The 14,284-nt window shown below is 41.4% G+C and overlaps 1 protein-coding gene across 1 annotated transcript in view; it reads right to left on the bottom strand.

Annotated features, from left to right (window-relative positions):
- THSD4 (thrombospondin type 1 domain containing 4) overlaps positions 1–14,284 on the bottom strand; it is a 669,073-nt gene that overhangs the window by 368,232 nt on the left and 286,557 nt on the right. The window lies entirely within an intron of this gene.

Here is a 14,284-nt window from a genome sequence, read left to right on the forward strand (position 1 = left end):
ATAATATGAATTGGCTTGTAGAAGCATAAAAACATCTGCCTCAAAAAAGAAATTATCAGCCACTGGTTACTTCCTGTTGGGGCCCTGGGGAACTGGATACTTTTGATATTTGAGTCATATAAATGTATTATCTGTTAAGAATATGAAACAAAGAATTCAAGTGTTTTCATCTGGCACTTTTGTTCTCAAAAACCCATTTCAATCTATTTTTCTAATGCTTTTCAGTCACATTTGTGGGGCTTCTCACTATTTGGTTTGACCTGAATTTTGCCAGGAATTTAAATGAGTTGCCCAAATATGGTGTTCAGGTGCTGAATGTTCCCTCGACATCTTCACTCAGATGTCCAGGCCCTGCTTGAGTCATCATTAGGCTAAGCAGCCTACGTTAAAAAATAGTAAGAATAATTAAAAAGTCTGAGCCCATGTCAATATAACCAGTGAATACCAGGAGTTGATTCTGCAAGGATGTGTCCAGGGCCCCAAAGGAAGGAGAACTACTGCTTCCCTGGCCCTGTGAATCTGAACAGAGACTGCATAAACTTTCCATCTGCAGCACAGTTTTCTAAAATTTTCTTACGGGCCTTGTGGAACAGTACCTGTAGAATTGGCTTTGCATACAATAAGCACTGCATAGCTCTGTAGCTTGTATACCGTAACAGATCCTACTCAGACAGTGCTTCTAGACTGTGCTTGGCTTAGGGGCAGGGATGGCAGTGGGTTGGGGTAGAAGTGGACTGTCTGGCCCAGAAGACTTCTGTCTGCTGAAGTTTCCCCTCATTTCTCAGTTAAAAGTGTCAATCACCACCCCTGCTAATTTAGACTGAACACGTCAAGTTCCCTTTGGGGGAATGCTACCCATTCCTTCATAAAGCTAGGGGAGGGGATCCTAACCGCTCTTCTGTCACTTGGGTAAGAGGACCAGGTTGGATGCCCTGGATATCCCATTCCATCCCAATTTTAACTGAACCACCTCTCTTTTATCTGTTTTAACATTGGACATCCTGGTTGATCAAAGCCTCTTCTCGACCCATTATATTATCCAATTTCCAGGGGAGATTTTTTGGGCCTGGAGAATGACTTAATGGAGGATTTTCCATGGCTAAAGCCAGCATGTGTTCAGAAAGAAGTGTGCATACCTTAGAGGGACTGAGAATGGCACCACCAGAAGGGGACCAGACTAACTCAAGGGCAGAGAGCAGGGAGCAAGCACGAAACGGTCATCGCAACACCAATTTGAGTATCTCATATGTCTAGTTCCTGGGCTAGAGGCTTGGCATACACCTTCTCCAACCTCTAAGGTTTGCAAGGCCAGTGACATTGCCTTCACCTGCCCCCTGGACTCCTGCCCTCCCTGGAGACCTTCACCTAACACTCCACTTAATGTGGGCCTCCAACCGTTTTTCACTACCCTGTTAACTTCATAGCATTCATCAACAGCATTCATCATAATATTTGTTGAAAGTATTTTTTTTTTTTTTTTTTTTGAGATGGAGTCTTGCTCTGTTGCCCAGGCCGGAGTGCAGTGGCGTGATCTCAGCTTACTGCAACCTCTGCCTCCCAGATTCAAGCCATTCTCCTCCCTCAGCCTCCCGAGTAGCTGGTATTACAGGCATGAGCCACCAAGCCCAGCTAATTTTTGTATTTTTGGTAGAGACAAGGCTTCATCATGTTGGTCAGGCTGGTCTTAAACTCCTGACCTAATGATCCACCTGCCTTGGCCTCCCAAAGCACTGGATTACAGGCATGAGCCACTGGACTTGGCCTGTTGAATGCATTTGAATGCTTCATAGCATTCATCAATTCTTTTGCTTATTAACTGACTTTGTATTACTTTTCCCACTAGGTTTTAAGCTCAATATGAGTAGAAACTATGTTAATCTTTTCCACTGTTTTATCCCAATGCCTTACCCAGTGTATGGCAGTGAGCAGTTATAATTATATGTTATATTAATAATTACGTGTATTAGTTGATTGATAATTATTTGATATATATATCAGTTAGGAAATCTAAACAGGATTTTCATGTTCGGTAATTGTTTTAGTGATCAAAATAAGAAAAAAGTAGATATTTTTTCTGAACTACATATAACAACACAAATTTCATCAGTTTTATGTTAGGTTTCAGTTTAAGGTTTCCAGAGATCCTAAGAACAGATCGTGTGCCCCAAAAGTTTTCTTCTTAGTTAATACTATTCATGATTATTTTCAGGAAAGGAGGTTTTACCAACAATTTCTAACTCATTCTTTTGTTCTGTTCATGTGTATGTTTAAAAAACATTCATTGAATACTTTTTATCTGTTAAGCACAGAGAATACAAATACATATACAACTCAGTCTCTCTTATTTAGGAGCTAAGACACATGTCAAAATAACTATAACATAATACAATAAACTTGCAACAGTCACAAGCAGAAAGTACTTTCTGAACAGAGTTTCCTTGGGGTGGGTATAAGAGAGAGAGTCCACAAAGTCATAGTAACTTGGAATTCCGGCACATTAGAGGCTCTCCACCCTCTTTCAAGGGTGAATCATGCAAATATCTGGGAAAACAGAAGAACAATGTACCCAGTCCAATTATTCTCTTGGTTTCATCGGACTAACAATATAAACTCTAAGCAAAGCTCACAGAGTGAAGCCAGTAAAAAGGAACATAGGGCAAAAGGGCAGAGAAATGAGTAGGGTCTACTTGTGTGGTTCCGGAGAGCACAATAGTGTGTATAAAGGAGGAAATGGACAATCAGCACCTGCGCGCGCGCGCGCTCGCACACACACACACACACACACACACACACACACACGGCTACACTTACGCATGCACACATTCATTACGTCATCCTTCCCAGTCCGGACAACACATTGGTCCACAGCTTATCTCTGAACATTTGGAAACAGTTATCATGCTTTAATTTATTGAATAAATATGAAACTGTCTGCTGATGTGTCCTGATGGAAGCCAAGTGGTGTCCCAGCTGGGGGAGGAGGTGTCAAAGCCCACACTGAGTGTGAGGGGATGGCGGAGCCGCAGGAAATGCCCTGCAGTGGAGGCGATGACTGACCGGAGGATGTGCCTGATCTAAGGGAGGAGTTCGGGAGCCAGAAGGCGGCTTCTTTCCCTTCACCAGAAGGCACCATGGGAGCATGCACTCACACTTTCTTAGGTTCCTCTGCCATCAGCTCGGCAGGGACTCAAGAAATTCAGAGTAAGCGGCCGAAAAACAAGATGGGGCTGACAGGGGCTTGGGAAGGTGCCAAGAATTCTCCCCCACCTTCAAGGCCTTGTGTTCTGGATACCTGGCCAACGGGGCTTCATCTCCTTGTTTTAGCTGCACTCAACTGCCTATCCCAAGCCCCAAATGAGAAAACTGTGTGATGAACTCAAGATTAATTTCATTTGCTGAAATTCAACATATTGAGTGCCACATATTGAGTGTATTCATTTACACATTTATTTCAAACACTCATTCAAATGGCAGGCTTTTTGCTAAAGCAAGATTGGACATAGCAAGGCACTCCAGGCTGACGGGACAGCACAGGCATTCCCATAAAAGCACCAACTGGCAGGCCCACTGGGTCAGGGACTGACAGGGAGTGACAGGTCCCCATCTGGCCAGCCCTGAGGGCCAGGAGACACGGCAGGAGGCAGATGATAAAGGGTAGGGACTTTATTCCATAGGCAGTATGGAGTCACAGGTAGAATTTAGTCAAAACAGAGGTTCATCCTGATTTGTTTCGAAAAGATGGTCATTCGGAAAGAGGAGGTGAGAACAATAAACTCAGACGAGGGGAAAGCCTTAAAAACAAATGTTGGCTTTTTTTTTTTTTCCCAACACATATAAACAACTCTTTCTATTCTGATTAACAATTCAGCCCAAAGAGCCAACAGTAGTAATAAACCCCTATGTAGCATTTAGTATGTTCAACTCACTTCATCTTCATGACAGTCCTCTGTAAAATGGCGACTAATAATACCTCCTTGATCGGGTCATTGCAAAGATAAATGAATGAACAAAATCATTTTTGTGTAAAGGACACCACCCAGTGTGCAGCACATGGAAAACTCCCAGAAATGGCTCCTCGCTGGCTTGCATGAGCTTCAACACCTTCCTCCCCTGTGATTTCAAAGCAGCTATTTTTTTGCAAGGCACCTACTCAAGTTCTGTTCCTTCAAAACCAAACACTTTTTTTATGGGGAATAGGGGTAGGCCTTGGGGTCATTCTGACTCAGGATCATTAACGTCTGGAAGCCTGAGATTTCTGAAAGGTTGGTCTCCAGGGAGCTAAAGTTTTGGTTTCTATTCTCCTGGTGCCTTATCCACATGACCCTGTTCTTTCAAAAGCCTTCTATACCTTCAAGGCAAAGTTTCATTGATTTTTATTAAGTTGTGAGCAAAAATAATACATACACCTCAAACTATAAAATTTTTAAACAGTTAAAAACAGAGTATAAAGCCAAGACCAAGTAAAAATAAATCATAGTGTGGCTAATGGGATGTTTAATAATAGAAATTATGATTGTGCTCTCTGTTAATTAGACCTAAGTGGTATTTCACTTGCATAAATGACAATGATGACTGGGTAGGGCTGAAGTGTCTCTGAGACCTCTCTGAAGACTGGCCAGATGTTCATTTTTTGATATCTGGGGAAAGTGGTTGGGGTGAGGGAGGGAGAATCTCTGTGGCCTTCCAATACATCCTCTATTTTTTGGAAATGACAGAATGGGAGCTCTACTTGTCCTTGTCCTTCACGGCCTTTCTATAAGCAGTAATTAGCCCAAAGCCAACATTTAGACTCCTTCAGTCCTTATCAAGAAATGGAGTATCACCCAGCACCAAGGGACTAGATATCGACCCCAATTTTCTCTGGTCCGCAACCCTCGCCAACGTAGTTCTAGGACATCTGCCTTCTTCTTGCCCTTATTCCAACTCTTGGGTCTAAAGTGCAGAGGAAAGGCAGAGCAAGATGGCCGATTAGCAGTCTTCATCATCATTCTCCACACAGGAACACCAAATTTAACAATCATGGACACAAAAAAGCACCTTCATATGAACCAAGAACCAGGTGAGCAATCATGCAAGCTGGCTTTAACTTAGATCACTGAAAGGGGCACTGACAAAGAGAGGAAAGACACTCGTGAATCACCAACATCACCCTTCTCCCATTCCCCAGCAGCAGCCACGGGGCATGGAGAATCCATGTGCTTCAGGGAGGGAGAGAACAATGATGTGGACTTTGCATTGGAACTCCGTGCCGCTCCGTCACAGTAGAAAGTGATACCAGGCAGAACCCAGCTGTTGCCATGGAGGGAGCATTCAGACTAGGCCTAGTTCAATGGGCACTCATCCATCCCAGTGGTTGGAACTTGAGTGATGGCGAGGCTTGCCACAGTGGGCTAATGTACTCTGGGGTCCTAAACATACCTGAAAGGCAATCTAGGCCACAAGCTCTGTAATCACAGGGAATGTTATGGTGCGATGTTGGGCTTGGAGCTAGTGGACTTGGGGGACATGAAACCTAGTGGGACACGAACCCTAGTGGGACACCAGCCGGGATGGCCAAGGGAGTGTTTACACTACCCCTCCTCCAACCCCAAGCAGAACAGCTTGCCTCTACAGGAGAAACTCCTTCCTTCCACTTGAGGGAAGGAGAGGGAAGAGTAAAGAGGTCTTCGTCTTGCAACTTGGATATCAGCTCATCCAACATAGGATAGGCCAACAGGTAAGTCCTGAGGCTCCCATTCCAGGCTGTAGTTCCCAGAAGACATTTCTAGATGTGCCCTGGGCCAGAAGGGACCGACCCAGTCCTGGCAGAATTCATCACCTGCTGACTAAAGAGCCTTTGGGCCCTGGATAATCAGCAGCAGTAACCAGGTAGTACAAGTCAGGGGCCTTGGGTAAGACTGAGATACGCTAGCTGCAGCTGGTGCCTGAGCGCATTCCCAGCTGCGGTGGCTATGGACAGAAACTCCTGCCTAAGAAAAGCAGAGGGAAGAGTAAAGAGGACTGTGTCTTGCAGCTTAGATACCAGTTTGGCCACAGTGGAGTACAGCACCAAACGGGCTCTTGGAGTCCCTAGTTTCAGGCCTTGGCACTTGGACAGGATTTCTGCACCTGCCCTAAAGGGTGGGTCCCAGGCCTGGCAGCATCCACCACACACTGACTACAGATCCGTTGGTCCTTGAGTGAACATCAGTGACAGCCTGGCAGTACTCCCTGCGGACCTGCGGAGGTGGTGGCCATGGGAAAAGACTCCTCAGGAAGGAAGAGTGGGAAGGACTTAGTCTTCTGGCTCGGGGGCCAGCTCAGCTGCAGTAGAATAGAGCACCAGTTGATTCCTAAGGTTTCTGACTCTAGGCCCGGGCTCCTGGATGGTATTTCTGGACCAGCCCAGGGCTGGAAGGAACTTGCCGCCCTAAAGGGAAGGACACAAGCCTGGCTTTGCCACCTACTGATTGTGGACCCTAGGGCTTTGAGTGGACATAAGCAGTAGCCGGGTAGTGATTACAGCAGGCCTTGGGTAAGACCCAGTGCTGTGATGGCTTTAGGTCCGACCCAGCACAGTCCCAGTGGTGGTGGCCACAGGAGTGCTTATGTCACCTCTTCCCTGGTTCCAGGCAGCTTATCACAGGGAGAGATTCCATTCATGTAGGAGAAAGTAAGGGGAGACAACAGTAGTCTCTGCCTGCTAATCCAGGGAATCCTTCTGGAACTTAAACAAGATCACTAAGGTGGTAACTCTTTGAGTCTGCAAGACACACAGCATTATGGGGCCTGAGGTGCCCCCTAATGCAAATATGTCTGCAGTGACCAAAGACTTAGATCACAACACCCAAGTCCCTGCAAATATCCAGAAAGCATTCCAAAGAAAGATGACTACAAATAAACCTGAACTGTGAAGGCTACAATAAATATCTAGGTAAAATATCAAGACCCTAACGAACATCCACAAGCATCAAGACCATCCAGGAAAACATGACTTCGCCAAACAAACTGAATAAGGCATCAGGGACCAATCCTGAAAAGACAGAGCTATGTAACCTTTCAGTCAGAAAATTCAATAGCTGTTTTGAGGAAACTTAGTGAAGTTCAAGACAACACAGAGAAGGAATTCAGAATCCTACCAGATAAACTTAATAAAGAGATGGAAATAATTTAAAAGAATCAAGCAGAATTTCTGGAGCTGAAAAAGGCAACTGACATACTGAAGAATGCGTCAGAGTCTCCTAATAGCAGAATTGATCAGGAAGAAAGAAGAATTAGTGAGCCTGAAGACAAATTATTTGAAAATACACAAGAGGAAACGAAAGAAAAAAAGTAAGAAAGAATAAAGCATGTCTACACGATCTAGAAAACAGCCTGCAAAGTGCAAATCTAAGAGCTATTGGCCTTACAGACTGGGGGGGGGGAGGGAGAGAGAGAGAGAGAGATGGGAGAGAATGTTTATTCAAAGGGATAACAGAGAACTCCCCAAATCTACGTAAAGATATCAGTATTCAAGTACAAGAAGGCTATAAAAGACCAAGTAGATATAATGCAAATCAGGCTACCTCAAGATATTTAATAATCAAACTCTCAAAGGTCCAAAATAAAAGAAAAAAGAAAAGCTCCTAAAGGCAGCAAGAGAAAATAACATATAATGTGAGCTTCATTACATCTGGCAGCAGACACTTCAGTGAAAACCTTATAGGCCAGGAGAAAGTGGCATCACATATTTACAGTGCTAAAGGAAACACACTTTTACTGTAGAAGAGTGTATCTGGTGAAAATATCCTTCAAATGTGATGGAGAAATAAAGACTTTCCCAGACAAAAGTTGAAGGAGTTCATCAACAAAAGCCCTATGCTACAATAAATACTAAAGGGAGTAGAAAGAGAGTAGAAAGAAAAAGATGTTAATAAGCAATAAAGTCAGCTGAAGGCACAAAACTCACTGGTAACAGTAAGTACACACACACAAAACACAGAATATTATATACTGTGAGTATGGCGTATAAACTACTCTTGTTGTTGTTTTAGACAGAGTCTCACTCCATCACCCAGGCTAGAGTGTGTAGTGGTGGCACCATCTCGGCTCACTGCAACCTCTGCCTCCTGAACTCAGGTGATTCTCATGCCTCAGCCTCCCAAGTAGCTAAAATTATAGGTACATGCCAACATGCCCAGGTAATTTTTGTATTTTGAGTAGAGATGTGGTTTCGCTTTGTTGACCAGGCTGGTCTCAAACTCCTGACCACAAGTGGTCCCAAAGTGCTGGGATTACAGGTGTGAATCACTGCACCCAGCCACCACAGAAATTCAAAGGATCATTAGTGACTACTATGAGCAACTATATGCCAATGAACTGGAAAAATGGATGACATTCCTAGGCACATACAACATACAGAGATTGAACCATGAAGAAATACAATAGTTGAACAGACCAATTAACAGGTAATGAGATAGAAACAGTAACAAAACATCTCCCAGTAAAGAAGACTTGGACCCAATAGCTTCACTGCTGAATTTTACCAAACATTTAAAGAAGATTTAATATCAATCCTATTCAAACTATTCTAAAAAGTAGAGGAGCGGGGTATACTTCCAAATTCATTCTATGTGGCAAGTATTACCCTGATACCAAAACCAGACAAAGACATGACAGAAAAAGAAAACTACAGGCCAATATCCCTCATAAACATTGATGCAAAAATCCTTAAGACAAAACTAGCAAACTAAATTCAGCAACATGTTAAAAATATCATTCTTCAGGACCCAGTGGGATTTATACCGGGGGTGCAAGGATGGTTCAACATAGGCAAATCAATCAATGTGATATAGTAACAGAATGAAGGACAGAAACCATATGATCCTTTCAATTGATGCCAAAAAAGCATTTGATAAAATTCAATATCCTTCATAAAAACCCTCAAAAAGTTGGGTATAGAAGGAACATGCCTTAACATAACAAAGTCACATATGACAGACCCACAGCCAGTATCATACTGAATAGGGAAGAAACAAAAGCCTTTCCTCTAAGATCTGGAACAAGACAAGGATGGTCATTTTCAAAACTATTATTCAACATAGTACTGGAAGTCCTAGCTAGAACAATCAGAAAAGAGAAAGGACATCCAAATTGGGAAGGACAAAGTCAAATTACCCTTGTTTGCAGATGATATAATTTTATATTTGTAAAACACTAACAACTCCAAAAATGATTAGAATTGATAAACAAATTCAGGAAAGCTGCAGTATACAAAATCAACATGCAAAAAAAACAGTAACATTTTTATATGGGAACAGCAAATATACATATTTCTATATGCCCACAGCAAACAATCTGAAAAAGAAATTTAAAAACTAATCCTATTTACAATAGCTACAAATAAAATACCTAGGAATTAACCAAAGAAGTAAAAGAGCTCTACAATGAAAACTATAAAACATGGATAAAAGGAGTTGAAGAGGCTACACAAGAATGGAAAGATATCCCGTGTTCCTGGATTGCAAGAATTAATATTGTTAAAATGTCCGTATAACCAAAGCAAATTACAGATTTAATGAAATTCCTATCAAAATGCCAATGAAATTCTTCACAGAAATAGAAGAAAACAATTCTAAAATTTATGTGGAACCACAAAAGAATAGCCAAAGCAATCCTGAGCAAAAGGATGAAAACTGGAAGAATTACATTACTTGACTTCAAATTATACTACACAGCAATAGTAACCCAAACAGCATGATAGTGGCATGAAAACAGACATATAGACCAATGGAACAGAATAGAGAACCTAGAAATAAATACACACAACTACAGTGAACTCATTTTCAACAAAGGTGTCAATAATATACACTGGAAAAAGGACAGTTTCCTCAAAAAATGGTGCTGGGAAAACTGGAAATCCATATGAAGAATGAAAACTAAACTCCTCACTCTTACCATATACAAAAATCAAACCAAAATGGATTAAACACTTAAATCTATGACCTCAAACTACGAAACTATTACAAGAAAACATTGGGGAAAGTCTCCAGGACATAGGACTGGGTGAAGGTTTCTTACTTAATACCCCACGAACATAGGCAACCAAAGCAAAAATGGACAAATCAGGTCACATCAAGTTAAAAAGTTCCTGCACAGCAAAGGAAATAATCAGCAACGTGAAGAATGACCTACAGAATGGGAGAAAATATGTGCAAACTAGCCATCTGACAAGGGATTAATAACCAGAATATATAATAGCTCAAACAACTCTATAGGAAAAATCTCTAATAATGTGATTTTAAAATGGGCCAAAGATTTGAATAAACATTTCTGAAAAGAGGAGATACAAATGGAAAACAGGCATATGAAAACCTACTCAACATCACTGATCATTAGAGAAATGCAAATCCAAACTACAATGAGATATTGTTTCACCCCAGTTCAAAAGGCTTTTATATAAAAGTCAGGCAATAACAAAGGCTGGTGAGGATGTGGAGTGAAGGAAACCCTCTTACATTGAAGGTGAGAATGGAAATTATTACAACCACTTTAGAGAACAGTTTGGAGGTTCCTCAAAAAACTAAAAGGAGAGCTACCATGTAGGGTCCCACTGCTAGGCATATATCTCAAAGAAAAGAAATCAGTATATTGAGGAGATATCTACACACTTATGTTTATTGCAGCACTATTCACAAAAGCCAAGATTTGCATCAACTTAAGTGTCCATCAACAGGTGAATGTATAAAGAAAATGTGGTACATATACACAATAAAGTACTATTCGGCCGCAAAGAAGAATGAGATTCTGTCATTTGCAACAACATGGATGGAACTGGAGCTCATTATGTTAAGTGAAACAAACCAGGCACAAAAAGACAAACTTTGGGCTGGGCATGCTGGCTCACATTTGTAATCCCAGCACTTTGGGAGGCCAAGGCGGGTGGATCACCTGCGGTCAGGAGTTTGAGACCAGCCTGGCCTACACGGCAAAACACCATCTCTACTAAAAATGCAAAAATTAGCCAGGTGTGGTGGCAGATGCCTGTAATCCAAGCTACTTGGGCGGCTGAGACAGGAGAATTGCTTGAACTCAGAAGGTGGAGGTTGTGCTGAGCCAAGATTGCAACATTGCACTCCAGCCTGGGCAACAGAGTGAGACTCCATCTCAAAGAAGAAAAAAAGACAATCTCGGCATGGTCTCATTTATTTGTGGACACCAGAAATGAAGCAATTGACCTCATGGAGATGGAGAGGAGAATGATGGTTGCCAGAGGCTGGGAAGAGTAATGGTTAATGGGTACAAAGAAATAGAAAGAATAAATAATATTTAGCATTTGATAGCATGACAGGGTGACTCTAGTCAATAATAATGTAATTGTCATTTAAAAATAACTAAGAGTATAACTGGATCATTTGTAACACAAAGGATAAATGCTTGAGGGGATGGATACCCCATTTACTCTGATGTGATTATTACGTATTGTCCGCCTGTATCAAATTATCTCATGTACTCTATAAATATAAATTATGTGCCCACAAAAGTGACAAATTAAGAATTTTTAAAAAAATAAATAAAACAGAGAGGAGCTCCAGAACTGGGTAAACACAGGTCTAGCTTGAGCTGAAAAAACACAGCATTCAAGCCAGCAATAGGTGGGCCTGGGGCCTTTACTTGGCTTGATGTGAGGACAGTGCCCTCCTCTCCTGAGGACTCTTGTAGACTCAGCTCATATTACGTAATGCTTGTCACCTTTCATTAACTTTTCTTGCAATCCTGGCTATTTCTTTCAACCCTATGTGGCCAGGAGAGGCTTTGTGTAACTATTTCAGATGCAGACACATATCTTAGGGAGAATTGCCTGCAAGTGACAGCTTTCTCAGCCATAAGTCAGAGAGGTGAAGAAATGAATTTGAATTCTGGGCATCCGATCAAATATTTAGAAAAGGACACTTTTTACCCTTTGAAAGTTGCAAAGTAAACACAAGTTCAGCCTGGGAAGCAAATGTACTTCTGATTTATTTAAACTGAAGTTCTAGAGAGGATGGGATAGTCAACAAATTTCAATGAGGGAATTTCAGGCAAATGCAGAGAAAAAATGCAAAGTAGTATCAGAGTAGTCGTAGTAACATCAGAACCCTATTAATACACTTACATCCTGGAAAATGTCTGTTTCAGGCTTTTAACAATGATTATCTGTAAACTGTGTTGCTATAAAGTTTGAATGTTTTTCCTCAATTAATAAGAATCCATATCCATGTCCTTATAAGTGTTTGCTTTTCTTTTATATCACCAACTCATAGACATTTAATGAAATACTAAGAAAATGTGTTCTCCCAGTGAAGAGACCACATTTCATACTTCTTCCAAGTCATCTCACCACCATATATTTATATTTCTGGCTCTTTGTTAACTATATTTTAATCAGTGTCCCTTAAAACTTTGCTACTCCAAGTATGATCCAGGGACCAGCAGCATCAGCATCGCATGGAAGTTTGTTAGAAAAGCAGACTCCCGGACCCTTCCCCAGGCCCCACTGAATCAGAATCTGCAATCCCTCAGTGATTCCCACTATAGCATGAGAGCACTGACCCAAAAGAGCATGTGCATTTGACAAATCTATAATCAAGAAAAAAGGCAAATACTTTTGCATAGAAAATCCAAGTACAATGGTATATATACAGGCATACGCAGTGTTAATACTAATAAATGCCAGTATGTTTACTTAATGCCAGACCCTGTTACAGGGTCATGACTCTTCACCAAAACACAGGGTGTAGGTACCATCCTCCTCATTTTTTAGATGATGTACAGAAGCAGAGAGAGCTTGAGTAACTTTTGCGAAATCACACAGTAAATCAGTGGAAGAGACATGAATTGAACCCAGGTAGTCCAACTTCAGCGTCATGTTTTTAATGATTATACTTTACTGTTACATTCAGCATTCCTCAGCAGTATGCGCCTGTATTCAGGAAATGAAACAGTTGGGTTGGGATCTGAACGATAAAGCTAGATTGCTATCAGGCCCATCATCTTAGTTCGTAACATTTAGAAGCAGACACCATTATAGATGGAGACCATAAAACTCTGAGAGAATACCCTTTGGCATTTTCTGAGGACACCGAAGCCTAAAGAGGATGTGTGAAAACCAGTGGTTTTCCCAAAGAAGCGGAAAATTGGAGGCTATGATATTTTTCCATGATGTTTCCTGCCTCTTCTATGCCACATCCTAATTCTTTCAGGGTTTGCTCTTCCAAAGATACTTCATACACATCAGATATCAAGTGACACCTTGTTCCTCTCTTAACTTGCATTCATAATGTGAGAACAAAATCCTGTCATTTGCAATAGCATGGATAGAACCGAATTTCTGTCAACTGAAATAAGCCAGGCATACCAAGACAAATATCACATGTTCTCACTCATATGTGGGAGCTTGAAAAAAAAAAAAAAACCACGAAATTGAACTCCTGAAGACAGAGTGAAATGACGGTTGCCAGAGACTGGGAAGGGTAGTGGGGATGGGGTTATAAAGTGGGGATGGTTAATGGGAAAAAAAAATACAGTTAGAATGAATAAGATTGAGTATTTGATAGCACAATAAGGTGACTATAGCTAACAATATCTTTCTGCATATTTTAAAATAAGTCAAAGGGTAGAGCTTGGGTGCAGTGCCTCACGCCTGTAATCCCAACACTTTGGGAGGCCAAGGCAGGTGGATCACCTGAGGTGAGGGGTTCAAGACCAGCCTGGCCAACATGGTGAAACCCTGTCTCTACTAAAAATACAAAACAATTAGCTGGGCGTGATGGTATGTGCCCATAATCCCAGCTACTCAGGAGGCTGAGGAAGGAGAATCACTTGAACCAGGGAGGTAGAGGTTGCAGTGAGCTGAGATTGTGCCATTGCACTCCAGCCTGGGCAACGAGAGTGAAACTCCATCTCAAAAAACAAAAAAGTAAAAGAGTGTAACTGGAATGTTCCTAATACAAATAAATGATAGAAGTTTGAGGTGATGGATACCCCAATTGCCCTAACTTGATGATTACACACTATATGCCTGTATCAAAATATCACATACACCTCATAAATATATACATCCATTACATACTTATAACAATTTAAAATATCCTTTTTAAAAATCTGAAAATATCGGTGCTGCTTTGCAAGTTATTTTGCATCCTAGATGAAACCTCCTCATTCAAAATGTTGTTGGTGGGGGGGGTAGGTTGTGCTCATAAATCACACCTCAATATCCTTAATATTAAACACAGTAGCAATTTATATTCAAAATATAATAGGAACTTTCAGATGTTATAGTCAAAGA

This window comes from Saimiri boliviensis, chromosome 2 (genome assembly GCF_048565385.1).
Source record: "Saimiri boliviensis isolate mSaiBol1 chromosome 2, mSaiBol1.pri, whole genome shotgun sequence".
Classification (NCBI taxonomy): Eukaryota; Metazoa; Chordata; class Mammalia; order Primates; family Cebidae; genus Saimiri; species Saimiri boliviensis.